The following is a 17542-nucleotide window of genomic DNA, read 5'->3' on the forward strand; positions in this document are numbered from 1 at the left end:
GTCTCCTTCTAAATCGAGTAACGTTTCGATGGAGACGACAGGATTTACTTTTGGGATACGACTATCTCCTTGCGATGCACTATTCCTTCTTTACTGCAATCCTCGCGCCCTCACATTAACGAATAAACACAGAAATTGCGTCCCTATGAAAAACTATGGGTTCTATGACGTCTCCTTCTAAATCAGGGAAATTTCTATGGAAACGAAAGGATTATCTTCTGGGATACGCCTATCTCCTTTCCGATTCTCTATTCCTTCTTTACTGCATTCCTTGCACCCACACATTGACGAATAAACACAGGAATTGCGTCCCTATGAAAAACTATGTATTCCATGACGTCGGCTTCTAAATCGAGGAACGTTTCTATGGAAACGACAGGATTTTCTTTTGGGTTACGCCTATCTCCTTTCCGATGCACTATTCCTTCTTTACTGCATTCCTCGCGCCCTCGCATTGCCGAATAAACACAGAAATTGCGTCCCTATGAAAAACTATGGATTCTATGACGTCTCTTTCTAAATCAGGGAAATTTCTATGGAAACGACAGGATTATCTTCTGGGATACGCCTATCTCCTTTCCGATGCACTATTCCTTCTTTACTGCATTCCTCGCGCCCACACATTGACGAATAAACACAGGAATTGCGTTCCTATGAAAACTATGTATTCCATGACGTCACCTTCTAAATCGAGGAACGTTTCTATTGAAACGACAGGATTTTCTTTTGGGATACGCCTATCTCCTTTCCGATGCACTATTCCTTCTTTACTGCATTCCTCGCGCCCTTACATTGACGAATAAACACAGAAATTGCGTCACTATGAAAAACTATGGATTCCATGCCGTCTCCTTCTAAATCGAGGAACGTTTCAATGGAAACGACAGGGTTTTCTTTTGGGATATGGCTATCACCTTTCCGATGCACTATTCCTTCTTTACTGCATTCCTGGCGTCCCCACATTGACGAATAAACTCAGAAATTGCGTCCCTATGAATAACTATGAATTCTATGACGTCTCCTTATAAATCGAGGAACGTTTCTATAGAAATGACAGGATTTTCTTTTGGGGTACGACTATCTCCTTTCCGATGCACTATTCCTTCTTTACTGCATTCCTCGCGCCCTCACATTGACAAATAAACACAGAAATTGCGTCCCTATGAAAAAACTATGGATTTTATGACGTCTCCTTCTAAATCGAGTAACGTTTCAATGGAATCGATAGGATTTTCTTTTGGGATACGGCTATCACCTTTCCGATGCACTATTCCTTCTTTACTGCATTCCTCGCGCCCACACATTGACGAATAAACACAGGAATTGCGTCCCTATGAAAAACTATGGATTTTATGACGTCTCCTTCTAAATCGAGAAACGCTTCTACGGAAAAGACAGGATTTTCTTTTGGTATACGACTGTCTCCTTCCGATGCACTATTCCTTCTTTACTGCATTCCTCGCGCCCTCACATTGACGAATAAACACAGAAATTGCGTCCATATCAAAAACTATGGATTCTATGACGTCTCCTTCTAAATCTGGGAAATTTCTATGGAAACGACAGGATTATCTTCTGGGATACGCCTATCTCCTTTCCGATTCGCTATTCCTTCTTTACTGCATTCCTCGCGCCCACACATTGACGAATAAACACAGGAATTGCGTCCCTATGAAAAACTGTGTATTCCATGACGTCACCTTCTAAATCGAGGAAAGTTTCTATGGAAACGACAGGATTTTCTTTTGGGATACGACTATCTCCTTTCCGATGCACTATTCATTCTTTACTGCATTCCTCGCGCCCTAACATTGACGAATAAACACAGAAATTTCGGCCCTATGAAAAACTATGTATTCCATGACGCAACCTTCTAAATCGAGGAACGTTTCCATGGAAACGACAGGTTTTTCTTTTGGGATATGACAATCTCTTTTCCGATGTTCCATTCATTCTTTACTGCGTTCCTCGCACCCACAATTTGACTAATAAACACAGGAATTGCGTCCCTATGAAAAACTATGTATTCCATGACGTCAGCTTCTAAATCGAGGAACGTTTCTATGGAAACGACAGGATTTTCTTTTGGGTTACGCCTATCTCCTTTCCGATGCACTATTCCTTCTTTACTGCATTCCTCGCGCCCTCACATTGACGAATAAACACAGGAATTGCGTCCCTATGAAAAACTATGTATTCCATGACGTCAGCTTCTAAATCGAGGAACGTTTCTATGGAAACGACAGGATTATCTTCTGGGATACGCCTATCTCCTTTCCGATGCACTATTCCTTCTTTACTGCATTCCTCGCGCCCACACATTGACGAATAAACACAGGAATTGCGTCCCTATGAAAACCTATGTATTCCATGACGTCATCTTCTAAATCGAGGAACAGGATTTTCTTTTGGGATACGCCTATCTCCTTTCCGATGCACTAATCCTTCTTTACTGCATTCCTCGCACCCTCACATTGACGAATAAACACAGAAATGCGTCACTATGAAAAACTATGGAATCCTTGCCGTCTCCTTCTAAATCGAGGAATGTTTCAATGGAAACGACAGGATTTTCTTTTGGGATATGGCTATCACCTTTCCGATGCACTATTCCTTCTTTACTGCATTCCTCGCGCCCTCACATTGACGAATAAACACAGACATTGCGTCCCTATGAAAAACTATTGATTCTATGACGGCTCCTTCTAAATCGAGATACATTTCTATGGAAACGACAGGATTTTCTCTTGGGATACGACTATCTCCTTCCGATGCACTATTCTTTCTTTACAGCATTTCTCGCGCGATCACATTGACGAATATACACAGAAATTGCGTCCCTATGAAAAAACTATGGATTTTATGACGTCTCCTTCTAAATCGAGAAACGCTTCAATGGAAAAGACAGGATTTTCTTTTGGGATACGACTGTCTCCTTCCGATGCACTATTCCTTCTTTACTGCATTCCTCGCGCCCTCACATTGACGAATAAACACAGAAATTGCGTCCCTATGAAAAACTATGTATTCCATGACGTCAGCTTCTAAATCGAGGAACGTTTCTATGGACACGACAGGATTATCTTCTGGGATACGCCTATCTCCATTCCGATGCACTATTCCTTCTTTACTGCACTCCTCGCGCCCACACATTGACGAATAAACACAGGAATTGTTTCCCTATGAAAAACTATGGATTCTATGACGTCTCCTTATAATTCGAGGAACGTGTCTACGGAAATGACTGGATTTTCTCTTGGGATACGACTATCTCCTTTCCGATGCACTATTCCTTCTTTACTGCATTCCTGGCGCCCTCACAATGACGAATAAACACAGAAATTGCGTCCCCATGAAAAACTATGGGTACTATGACGTCTCCTTCTAAATCAGGGAAATTTCTATGGGAACGACAGGATTATCTTCTGGGATACGCCTATCTCCTTTCCGATTCTCTATTCCTTCTTTACTGCATTCCTCGCACCCACACATTGACGAATAAACACAGGAATTGCGTCCCTATGAAAAACTATGAATTCTATGACGTCTCCTTATAAATCGAGGAACGTTTCTATAGAAATGACAGGATTTTTTTTGGGGTACGACTATCTCCTTTCCGATGCACTATTCCTTCTTTACTGCATTCCTCGCGCCCTCACATTGACGAATAAACACAGAAATTGCGTCCCTATGAAAAAACTATGGATTTTATGACGTCTCCTTCTAAATCGAGTAACGTTTCAATGGAATCAATAGGATTTTCTTTTGGGATACGGCTATCACCTTTTCGATGCACTATTCCTTCTTTACTGCATTCCTCGCGCCCACACATTGACGAATAAACACAGGAATTGCGTCCCTATGAAAAACTATGGATTTTATGACGTCTCCTTCTAAATCGAGAAACGCTTCTATGGAAAAGACAAGATTTTCTTTTGGGATACGACTGTCTCCTTCCGATGCACTATTCCTTCTTTACTGCATTCCTCGCGCCCTCACATTGACGAATAAACACAGAAATTGCGTCCATATGAAAAACTATGGATTCTATGACGTATCCTTCTAAATCTGGGAAATTTCTATGGAAACGACAGGATTATCTTCTGGGATACGCCTATCTCCTTTCCGATGCACTATTCCTTCTTTACTGCATTCCTCGCGCCCACACATTGACGAATAAACACAGGAATTGCGTCCCTATGAAAAACTATGTATTCCATGACGTCACCTTCTAAATCGGGGAACGTTTCTATTGAAACGACAGGATTTTCTTTTGGGATACGCCTATCTCCATTCCGATGCACTAATCCTTCTTTACTGCATTCCTCGCGCCCTCACATTGACGAATAAACACAGAAATTGCGTCACTATGAAAAACTATGCATTCCATGCCGTCTCCTTCTAAATCGAGGAATGTTTCAATGGAAACGACAGGATTTTCTTTTGGGATATGGCTATCACCTTTCCGATGCACTATTCCTTCTTTACTGCGTTCCTCGCGCCCTCACATTGACGAGTAAACACAGAGATTGCGTCCCTATGAAAAACTATTGATTCTATGACGTCTCCTTCTAAATCGAGATACATTTCTATGGAAACGACAGGATTTTCTCTTGGGATACGACTATCTCCTTCCGATGCACTATTCTTTCTTTACAGCATTCCTCGCGTCCTCACATTGACGAATAAACACAGAAATTGCGTACCTATGAAAAAACTATGGATTTTATGACGTCTCCTTCTAAATCGAGAAACGCTTCTATGGAAAAGGTAGGATTTTCTTTTGGGATACGACTGTCTCCTTCCGAAGCACTATTCCTTCTTTACTGCATTCCTCGCGCCCTCACATTGACGAATAAACACAGAAATTGCGTCCATATGAAAAACTATTGATTCTATGACGTCTCCTTCTAAATCTGGGAAATTTCTATGGAAACGACAGGATCATCTTCTGGGATACGCCTATCTCCTTTCCGATTCACTATTCCTTCTTTACTGCATACCTCGCGCCCACACATTGACGAATAAACACAGGAATTGCGTCCCTATGAAAAACTATGTATTCCATGACGTCACCTTCTAAATCGAGGAAAGTTTCTATGGATACGACAGGATTTTCTTTTGGGATACGACTATCTCCTTTCCGATGCACTATTCATTCTTTACTGCATTCCTCGCGCCCTCACATTGACGAATAAACACAGAATTTGCGGCCCTATGAAAAACTATGTATTCCATGACACCACCTTCTAAATCGAGGAACGTTTCCATGGAAACGACAGGATTTTCTTTTGGGATACGACTATCTCCTTTCCGATGTTCTATTAATTCTTTACTGCGTTCCTCGCACCCACAAATTGACGAATAAACACAGGAATTGCGTCCCTATGAAAAACTAAGTATTCCATGACGTCAGCTTCTGAATCGAGGAACGTTTCTATGGAAGCGACAGGATTTTCTTTTGGGTTACGCCTATCTCCTTTCCGATGCACTATTCCTTCTTTACTGCATTCCTCGCGCCCTCACATTGACGAATAAACACAGAAATTGCGTCCCTATGAAAAACTATGGATTCTATGACGTCTCCTTCTAAATCAGGGAAATTTCTATGGAAACGACAGGATTATCTTCTGGGATACGCCTATCTCCTTTCCGATGCACTATTCCTTGTTTACTGCATTCCTCGCGCCCACACATTGACGAATAAACACAGGAATTGCGTCCCTATGAAAAACTATGTATTCCATGACGTCACCTTCTAAATCGAGGAACGTTTCAATTGAAAGGACAGGATTTTCTTTTGATATACGACTATCTTCTTTGCGATGCACTAATCCTTCTTTACTGCATTCCTCGCGCCCTCACATTGACGAATAAACACAGAAATTGCGTCACTATGAAAAACTATGGTTTCCATGCCGTCTCCTTCTAAATCAAAGGAACGTTTCTACGGAAAAGACAGGATTTTCTCTTGGGATACGACCATCTCCTTTCCGATGCACTATTCCTTCTTTACTGCATTCCTGGCGCCCCCACATTGACGAATAAACTCAGAAATTGCGTCCCTATGAGAAACTATGAATTCTATGACGTCTCCTTATAAATCGAGGAACGTTTCTATAGAAATGACAGGATTTTTTTTGGGGTACGACTATCTCCTTTCCGATGCACTATTCCTTCTTTACTGCATTCCTCGCGCCCTCACATTGACAAATAAACACAGAAATTGCGTCCCTATGAAAAAACTATGGATTTCATGACGTCTCCTTCTAAATCGAGTAACGTTTCAATGGAATCGATAGGATTTTCTTTTGGGATACGGCTATCACCTTTTCGATGCACTATTCCTTCTTTACTGCATTCCTCGCGCCCACACATTGACGAATAAACACAGGAATTGCGTACCTATGAAAAACTATGGATTTTATGACGTCTCCTTCTAAATCGAGAAACGCTTCTATGGAAAAGACAAGATTTTCTTTTGGGATACGACTGTCTCCTTCCGATGCACTATTCCTTCTTTACTGCATTCCTCGCGCCCTCACATTGACGAATAAACACAGAAATTGCGTCCATATGAAAAACTATGGATTCTATGACGTATCCTTCTAAATCTGGGAAATTTCTATGGAAACGACAGGATTATCTTCTGGGATACGCCTATCTCCTTTCCGATGCACTATTCCTTCTTTACTGCATTCCTCGCGCCCACACATTGACGAATAAACACAGGAATTGCGTCCCTATGAAAAACTATGTATTCCATGACGTCACCTTCTAAATCGAGGAACGTTTCTATTGAAACGACAGGATTTTCTTTTGGGATACGCCTATCTCCATTCCGATGCACTAATCCTTCTTTACTGCATTCCTCGCGCCCTCACATTGACGAATAAACACAGAAATTGCGTCACTATGAAAAACTATGCATTCCATGCCGTCTCCTTCTAAATCGAGGAATGTTTCAATGGAAACGACAGGATTTTCTTTTGGGATATGGCTATCACCTTTCCGATGCACTATTCCTTCTTTACTGCGTTCCTCGCGCCCTCACATTGACGAGTAAACTCAGAAATTGCGTCCCTATGAAAAACTATTGATTCTATGACGTCTCCTTCTAAATCGAGATATATTTCTATGGAAACGACAGGATTTTCTCTTGGGATACGACTATCTCCTTCCGATGCACTATTCTTTCTTTACAGCATTCCTCGCGCCCTCACATTGACGAATAAACACAGAAATTGCGTACCTATGAAAAAACTATGGATTTTATGACGTCTCCTTCTAAATCGAGAAACGCTTCTATGGAAAAGGTAGGATTTTCTTTTGGGATACGACTGTCTCCTTCCGAAGCACTATTCCTTCTTTACTGCATTCCTCGCGCCCTCACATTGACGAATAAACACAGAAATTGCGTCCATATGAAAAACTATTGATTCTATGACGTCTCCTTCTAAATCTGGGAAATTTCTATGGAAACGACAGGATTTTCTTTTGGGTTACGCCTATCTCCTTTCCGATGCACTATTCCTTCTTTACTGCATTCCTCGCGCCCACATATTGACTAATAAACACAGGAATTGCGTCCCTATGAAAAACTATGGATCCTATGACGTCTCCTTATAAATCGAGGAACGTTTCTACGGAAATGACAGGATTTTCTCTTGGGATACGACTATCTCCTTTCCGATGCACTATTCCTTCTTTACTGCATTCCTGGCGCCCCCACATTGACGAATAAACACAGAAATTGCGTCCCTATGAAAAACTATGGATTCTATGACGTCTCCTTCTAAATCGAGGAGCGTTTCTATGGAAACGACAGGATTCTCTTTTGGGATACGACTATCTCCTTCCGATGCACTATTCCTTCTTTACTGCGTTCCTCGCGCCCTCACAATGACGGATAAACACAGAAATTGCGTCCCTATGAAAAAACTATAGATTCTATGACGTCTCCTTCTAAATCGAGTAACGTTTCGATGGAGACGACAGGATTTACTTTTGGGATACGACTATCTCCTTGCGATGCACTATTCCTTCTTTACTGCAATCCTCGCGCCCTCACATTAACGAATAAACACAGAAATTGCGTCCCTATGAAAAACTATGGGTTCTATGACGTCTCCTTCTAAATCAGGGAAATTTCTATGGAAACGAAAGGATTATCTTCTGGGATACGCCTATCTCCTTTCCGATTCTCTATTCCTTCTTTACTGCATTCCTCGCACCCACACATTGACGAATAAACACAGGAATTGCGTCCCTATGAAAAACTATGTATTCCATGACGTCGGCTTCTAAATCGAGGAACGTTTCTATGGAAACGACAGGATTTTCTTTTGGGTTACGCCTATCTCCTTTCCGATGCACTATTCCTTCTTTACTGCATTCCTCGCGCCCTCGCATTGCCGAATAAACACAGAAATTGCGTCCCTATGAAAAACTATGGATTCTATGACGTCTCTTTCTAAATCAGGGAAATTTCTATGGAAACGACATGATTATCTTCTGGGATACGCCTATCTCCTTTCCGATGCACTATTCCTTCTTTACTGCATTCCTCGCGCCCACACATTGACGAATAAACACAGGAATTGCGTTCCTATGAAAACTATGTATTCCATGACGTCACCTTCTAAATCGAGGAACGTTTCTATTGAAACGACAGGATTTTCTTTTGGGATACGCCTATCTCCTTTCCGATGCACTATTCCTTCTTTACTGCATTCCTCGCGCCCTTACATTGACGAATAAACACAGAAATTGCGTCACTATGAAAAACTATGGATTCCATGCCGTCTCCTTCTAAATCGAGGAACGTTTCAATGGAAACGACAGGGTTTTCTTTTGGGATATGGCTATCACCTTTCCGATGCACTATTCCTTCTTTACTGCATTCCTGGCGTCCCCACATTGACGAATAAACTCAGAAATTGCGTCCCTATGAATAACTATGAATTCTATGACGTCTCCTTATAAATCGAGGAACGTTTCTATAGAAATGACAGGATTTTCTTTTGGGGTACGACTATCTCCTTTCCGATGCACTATTCCTTCTTTACTGCATTCCTCGCGCCCTCACATTGACAAATAAACACAGAAATTGCGTCCCTATGAAAAAACTATGGATTTTATGACGTCTCCTTCTAAATCGAGTAACGTTTCAATGGAATCGATAGGATTTTCTTTTGGGATACGGCTATCACCTTTCCGATGCACTATTCCTTCTTTACTGCATTCCTCGCGCCCACACATTGACGAATAAACACAGGAATTGCGTCCCTATGAAAAACTATGGATTTTATGACGTCTCCTTCTAAATCGAGAAACGCTTCTACGGAAAAGACAGGATTTTCTTTTGGTATACGACTGTCTCCTTCCGATGCACTATTCCTTCTTTACTGCATTCCTCGCGCCCTCACATTGACGAATAAACACAGAAATTGCGTCCATATCAAAAACTATGGATTCTATGACGTCTCCTTCTAAATCTGGGAAATTTCTATGGAAACGACAGGATTATCTTCTGGGATACGCCTATCTCCTTTCCGATTCGCTATTCCTTCTTTACTGCATTCCTCGCGCCCACACATTGACGAATAAACACAGGAATTGCGTCCCTATGAAAAACTATGTATTCCATGACGTCACCTTCTAAATCGAGGAAAGTTTCTATGGAAACGACAGGATTTTCTTTTGGGATACGACTATCTCCTTTCCGATGCACTATTCATTCTTTACTGCATTCCTCGCGCCCTAACATTGACGAATAAACACAGAAATTTCGGCCCTATGAAAAACTATGTATTCCATGACGCAACCTTCTAAATCGAGGAACGTTTCCATGGAAACGACAGGTTTTTCTTTTGGGATATGACAATCTCTTTTCCGATGTTCCATTCATTCTTTACTGCGTTCCTCGCACCCACAATTTGACGAATAAACACAGGAATTGCGTCCCTATGAAAAACTATGTATTCCATGACGTCAGCTTCTAAATCGAGGAACGTTTCTATGGAAACGACAGGATTTTCTTTTGGGTTACGCCTATCTCCTTTCCGATGCACTATTCCTTCTTTACTGCATTCCTCGCGCCCTCACATTGACGAATAAACACAGGAATTGCGTCCCTATGAAAAACTATGTATTCCATGACGTCAGCTTCTAAATCGAGGAACGTTTCTATGGAAACGACAGGATTATCTTCTGGGATACGCCTATCTCCTTTCCGATGCACTATTCCTTCTTTACTGCATTCCTCGCGCCCACACATTGACGAATAAACACAGGAATTGCGTCCCTATGAAAAACTATGTATTCCATGACGTCATCTTCTAAATCGAGGAACAGGATTTTCTTTTGGGATACGCCTATCTCCTTTCCGATGCACTAATCCTTCTTTACTGCATTCCTCGCACCCTCACATTGACGAATAAACACAGAAATGCGTCACTATGAAAAACTATGGAATCCTTGCCGTCTCCTTCTAAATCGAGGAATGTTTCAATGGAAACGACAGGATTTTCTTTTGGGATATGGCTATCACCTTTCCGATGCACTATTCCTTCTTTACTGCATTCCTCGCGCCCTCACATTGACGAATTAACACAGACATTGCGTCCCTATGAAAAACTATTGATTCTATGACGGCTCCTTCTAAATCGAGATACATTTCTATGGAAACGACAGGATTTTCTCTTGGGATACGACTATCTCCTTCCGATGCACTATTCTTTCTTTACAGCATTTCTCGCGCGATCACATTGACGAATATACACAGAAATTGCGTCCCTATGAAAAAACTATGGATTTTATGACGTCTCCTTCTAAATCGAGAAACGCTTCAATGGAAAAGACAGGATTTTCTTTTGGGATACGACTGTCTCCTTCCGATGCACTATTCCTTCTTTACTGCATTCCTCGCGCCCTCACATTGACGAATAAACACAGAAATTGCGTCCCTATGAAAAACTATGTATTCCACGACGTCAGCTTCTAAATCGAGGAACGTTTCTATGGACACGACAGGATTATCTTCTGGGATACGCCTATCTCCATTCCGATGCACTATTCCTTCTTTACTGCACTCCTCGCGCCCACACATTGACGAATAAACACAGGAATTGTTTCCCTATGAAAAACTATGGATTCTATGACGTCTCCTTATAAATCGAGGAACGTGTCTACGGAAATGACTGGATTTTCTCTTGGGATACGACTATCTCCTTTCCGATGCACTATTCCTTCTTTACTGCATTCCTGGCGCCCTCACAATGACGAATAAACACAGAAATTGCGTCCCCATGAAAAACTATGGGTACTATGACGTCTCCTTCTAAATCAGGGAAATTTCTATGGGAACGACAGGATTATCTTCTGGGATACGCCTATCTCCTTTCCGATTCTCTATTCCTTCTTTACTGCATTCCTCGCACCCACACATTGACGAATAAACACAGGAATTGCGTCCCTATGAAAAACTATGAATTCTATGACGTCTCCTTATAAATCGAGGAACGTTTCTATAGAAATGACAGGATTTTTTTTGGGGTACGACTATCTCCTTTCCGATGCACTATTCCTTCTTTACTGCATTCCTCGCGCCCTCACATTGACGAATAAACACAGAAATTGCGTCCCTATGAAAAAACTATGGATTTTATGACGTCTCCTTCTAAATCGAGTAACGTTTCAATGGAATCAATAGGATTTTCTTTTGGGATACGGCTATCACCTTTTCGATGCACTATTCCTTCTTTACTGCATTCCTCGCGCCCACACATTGACGAATAAACACAGGAATTGCGTCCCTATGAAAAACTATGGATTTTATGACGTCTCCTTCTAAATCGAGAAACGCTTCTATGGAAAAGACAAGATTTTCTTTTGGGATACGACTGTCTCCTTCCGATGCACTATTCCTTCTTTACTGCATTCCTCGCGCCCTCACATTGACGAATAAACACAGAAATTGCGTCCATATGAAAAACTATGGATTCTATGACGTATCCTTCTAAATCTGGGAAATTTCTATGGAAACGACAGGATTATCTTCTGGGATACGCCTATCTCCTTTCCGATGCACTATTCCTTCTTTACTGCATTCCTCGCGCCCACACATTGACGAATAAACACAGGAATTGCGTCCCTATGAAAAACTATGTATTCCATGACGTCACCTTCTAAATCGGGGAACGTTTCTATTGAAACGACAGGATTTTCTTTTGGGATACGCCTATCTCCATTCCGATGCACTAATCCTTCTTTACTGCATTCCTCGCGCCCTCACATTGACGAATAAACACAGAAATTGCGTCACTATGAAAAACTATGCATTCCATGCCGTCTCCTTCTAAATCGAGGAATGTTTCAATGGAAACGACAGGATTTTCTTTTGGGATATGGCTATCACCTTTCCGATGCACTATTCCTTCTTTACTGCGTTCCTCGCGCCCTCACATTGACGAGTAAACACAGAAATTGCGTCCCTATGAAAAACTATTTATTCTATGACGTCTCCTTCTAAATCGAGATACATTTCTATGGAAACGACAGGATTTTCTCTTGGGATACGACTATCTCCTTCCGATGCACTATTCTTTCTTTACAGCATTCCTCGCGTCCTCACATTGACGAATAAACACAGAAATTGCGTACCTATGAAAAAACTATGGATTTTATGACGTCTCCTTCTAAATCGAGAAACGCTTCTATGGAAAAGGTAGGATTTTCTTTTGGGATACGACTGTCTCCTTCCGAAGCACTATTCCTTCTTTACTGCATTCCTCGCGCCCTCACATTGACGAATAAACACAGAAATTGCGTCCATATGAAAAACTATTGATTCTATGACGTCTCCTTCTAAATCTGGGAAATTTCTATGGAAACGACAGGATCATCTTCTGGGATACGCCTATCTCCTTTCCGATTCACTATTCCTTCTTTACTGCATACCTCGCGCCCACACATTGACGAATAAACACAGGAATTGCGTCCCTATGAAAAACTATGTATTCCATGACGTCACCTTCTAAATAGAGGAAAGTTTCTATGGATACGACAGGATTTTCTTTTGGGATACGACTATCTCCTTTCCGAAGCACTATTCATTCTTTACTGCATTCCTCGCGCCCTCACAATGACGAATAAACACAGAATTTGCGGCCCTATGAAAAACTATGTATTCCATGACACCACCTTCTAAATCGAGGAACGTTTCCATGGAAACGACAGGATTTTCTTTTGGGATACGACTATCTCCTTTCCGATGTTCTATTAATTCTTTACTGCGTTCCTCGCACCCACAAATTGACGAATAAACACAGGAATTGCGTCCCTATGAAAAACTATGTATTCCATGACGTCAGCTTCTGAATCGAGGAACGTTTCTATGGAAGCGACAGGATTTTCTTTTGGGTTACGCCTATCTCCTTTCCGATGCACTATTCCTTCTTTACTGCATTCCTCGCGCCCTCACATTGACGAATAAACACAGAAATTGCGTCCCTATGAAAAACTATGGATTCTATGACGTCTCCTTCTAAATCAGGGAAATTTCTATGGAAACGACAGGATTATCTTCTGGGATACGCCTATTTCCTTTCCGATGCACTATTCCTTGTTTACTGCATTCCTCGCGCCCACACATTGACGAATAAACACAGGAATTGCGTCCCTATGAAAAACTATGTATTCCATGACGACACCTTCTAAATCGAGGAACGTTTCAATTGAAAGGACAGGATTTTCTTTTGATATACGACTATCTTCTTTGCGATGCACTAATCCTTCTTTACTGCATTCCTCGCGCCCTCACATTGACGAATAAACACAGAAATTGCGTCACTATGAAAAACTATGGTTTCCATGCCGTCTCCTTCTAAATCAAAGGAACGTTTCTACGGAAAAGACAGGATTTTCTCTTGGGATACGACCATCTCCTTTCCGATGCACTATTCCTTCTTTACTGCATTCCTGGCGCCCCCACATTGACGAATAAACTCAGAAATTGCGTCCCTATGAGAAACTATGAATTCTATGACGTCTCCTTATAAATCGAGGAACGTTTCTATAGAAATGACAGGATTTTTTTTGGGGTACGACTATCTCCTTTCCGATGCACTATTCCTTCTTTACTGCATTCCTCGCGCCCTCACATTGACAAATAAACACAGAAATTGCGTCCCTATGAAAAAACTATGGATTTTATGACGTCTCCTTCTAAATCGAGTAACGTTTCAATGGAATCGATAGGATTTTCTTTTGGGATACGGCTATCACCTTTTCGATGCACTATTCCTTCTTTACTGCATTCCTCGCGCCCACACATTGACGAATAAACACAGGAATTGCGTACCTATGAAAAACTATGGATTTTATGACGTCTCCTTCTAAATCGAGAAACGCTTCTATGGAAAAGACAAGATTTTCTTTTGGGATACGACTGTCTCCTTCCGATGCACTATTCCTTCTTTACTGCATTCCTCGCGCCCTCACATTGACGAATAAACACAGAAATTGCGTCCATATGAAAAACTATGGATTCTATGACGTATCCTTCTAAATCTGGGAAATTTCTATGGAAACGACAGGATTATCTTCTGGGATACGCCTATCTCCTTTCCGATGCACTATTCCTTCTTTACTGCATTCCTCGCGCCCACACATTGACGAATAAACACAGGAATTGCGTCCCTATGAAAAACTATGTATTCCATGACGTCACCTTCTAAATCGAGGAACGTTTCTATTGAAACGACAGGATTTTCTTTTGGGATACGCCTATCTCCATTCCGATGCACTAATCCTTCTTTACTGCATTCCTCGCGCCCTCACATTGACGAATAAACACAGAAATTGCGTCACTATGAAAAACTATGCATTCCATGCCGTCTCCTTCTAAATCGAGGAATGTTTCAATGGAAACGACAGGATTTTCTTTTGGGATATGGCTATCACCTTTCCGATGCACTATTCCTTCTTTACTGCGTTCCTCGCGCCCTCACATTGACGAGTAAACTCAGAAATTGCGTCCCTATGAAAAACTATTGATTCTATGACGTCTCCTTCTAAATCGAGATACATTTCTATGGAAACGACAGGATTTTCTCTTGGGATACGACTATCTCCTTCCGATGCACTATTCTTTCTTTACAGCATTCCTCGCGCCCTCACATTGACGAATAAACACAGAAATTGCGTACCTATGAAAAAACTATGGATTTTATGACGTCTCCTTCTAAATCGAGAAACGCTTCTATGGAAAAGGTAGGATTTTCTTTTGGGATACGACTGTCTCCTTCCGAAGCACTATTCCTTCTTTACTGCATTCCTCGCGCCCTCACATTGACGAATAAACACAGAAATTGCGTCCATATGAAAAACTATTGATTCTATGACGTCTCCTTCTAAATCTGGGAAATTTCTATGGAAACGGCAGGATTATCTTCTGGGATACGCCTATCTCCTTTCCGATTCACTATTCCTTCTTTACTGCATACCTCGCGCCCACACATTGACGAATAAACACAGGAATTGCGTCCCTATGAAAAACTATGTATTCCATGACGTCACCTTCTAAATCGAGTAACGTTTCGATGGAAACGACAGGATTTTCTTTTGGGATACGACTATCTCCTTGCGATGCACTATTCCTTATTTACTGCATTCCTCGCGCCCTCACATTGACGAATAAACACAGAAATTGCGTCCCTATGAAAAACTATGGGTTCTATGACGTCTCCTTCTAAATCAGGGAAATTTCTATGGAGACGACAGGATTATCTTCTGGGATACGCCTACCTCCTTTCCGATTCTCTATTCCTTCTTTACTGCATTCCTCGCACCCACACATTGACGAATAAACACAGGAATTGCGTCCCTATGAAAAACTATGTATTCCATGACGTCGGCTTCTAAATCGAGGAACGTTTCTATGGAAACGACAGGATTTTCTTTTGGGTTACGCCTATCTCCTTTCCGATGCACTATTCCATCTTTACTGCATTCCTCGCGAGCTCACATTGCCGAATAAACACAGAAATTGCGTCCCTATGAAAAACCTATGGATTCTATGACGTCTCCTTCTAAATCAGGGAAATTTCTATGGAAACGACAGGATTATCTTCTGGGATACGCCTATCTCCTTTCCGATGCACTATTCCTTCTTTACTGCATTCCTCGCGCCCACACATTGACGAATAAACACAGGAATTGCGTCCCTATGAAAAACTATGTATTCCATGACGTCACCATCTAAATCGAGGAACGTTTCTATTGAAACGACAGGATTATCTTTTGGGATACGCCTATCTCCTTTCCGATGCACTATTCCTTCTTTACTACATTCCTCGCGCCCTTACATTGACGAATAAACACAGAAATTGCGTCACTATGAAAAACAATGGATTCCATGCCGTCTCCTTCTAAATCGAGGAACGTTTCAATGGAAACGACAGGGTTTTCTTTTGGGATATGGCTATCACCTTTCCGATGCACTATTCCTTCTTTACTGCATTCCTCGCGCCCTCACATTGACGAATAAACACAGAAATTGCGTCTCTATGAAAAACTATTGATTCTATGACGTCTCCTTCTAAATCGAGTAACGTTTCAATGGAATCGACAGGAGCTTCTTTTGGGATACGGCTATCACCTTTCCGATGCACTATTCCTTCTTTACTGCATTCCTCGCGCCCTCACATTGACAAATAAACTCTGAAATTGCGTCCCTATGAAAAAACTATGGATGTTATGACGTCTCCTTCTAAATCGAGTAACGTTTCAATGGAATCGACAGGAGTTTCTTTTGGGATACGGCTATCACCTTTCCGATGCACTATTCCTTCTTTACTGCATTCCTCGCGCCCACATATGGACGAATAAACTCAGAAATTGCGTCCCTATGTAAAACTATGAATTCTATGACGTCTCCTTATAAAACGAGGAACGTTTCTATAGAAATGACAGGATTTTCTTTTGGGGTACGACTATCTCCTTTCCGATGCACTATTCCTTCTTTACTTCATTCCTCGCGCCCTCACATTGACGAATAAACACAGAAATTGCGTCCCTATGAAAAACTATGGATCCTATGACGTCTCCTTCTAAATCAGGGAAATTTCTATGGAAACGACAGGATTATCTTCTGGGATACGCCTATCTCCTTTCCGATTCACTATTCCTCCTTTACTTGCATTCCTCGCACCCACACATTGACGAATAAACACAGGATTTGCGTCCCTATGAAAAACTATGTATTCCATGACGTCTGCTTCTAAATCGAGGAACGTTTCTATGGAAACGACAGGATTTTCTTTTGGGTTACGCCTATCTCCTTTCCGATGCACTATTCCTTCTTTACTGCATTCCTCACGCCCTCACATTGGCGAATAAACACAGAAATTGCGTCCCTATGAAAAACTATGGATTCTATGACGTCTCCTTCTAAATCAGGGAAATTTCTATGGAAACGACAGTATTATCTTCTGGGATACGCCTATCTCCTTTCCGATGCACTATTCCTTCTTTACGGCAT

The sequence above is a fragment of the Schistocerca cancellata genome, unplaced genomic scaffold, assembly GCF_023864275.1.
Source record: "Schistocerca cancellata isolate TAMUIC-IGC-003103 unplaced genomic scaffold, iqSchCanc2.1 HiC_scaffold_718, whole genome shotgun sequence".
Lineage (NCBI taxonomy): Eukaryota > Metazoa > Arthropoda > Insecta > Orthoptera > Acrididae > Schistocerca > Schistocerca cancellata.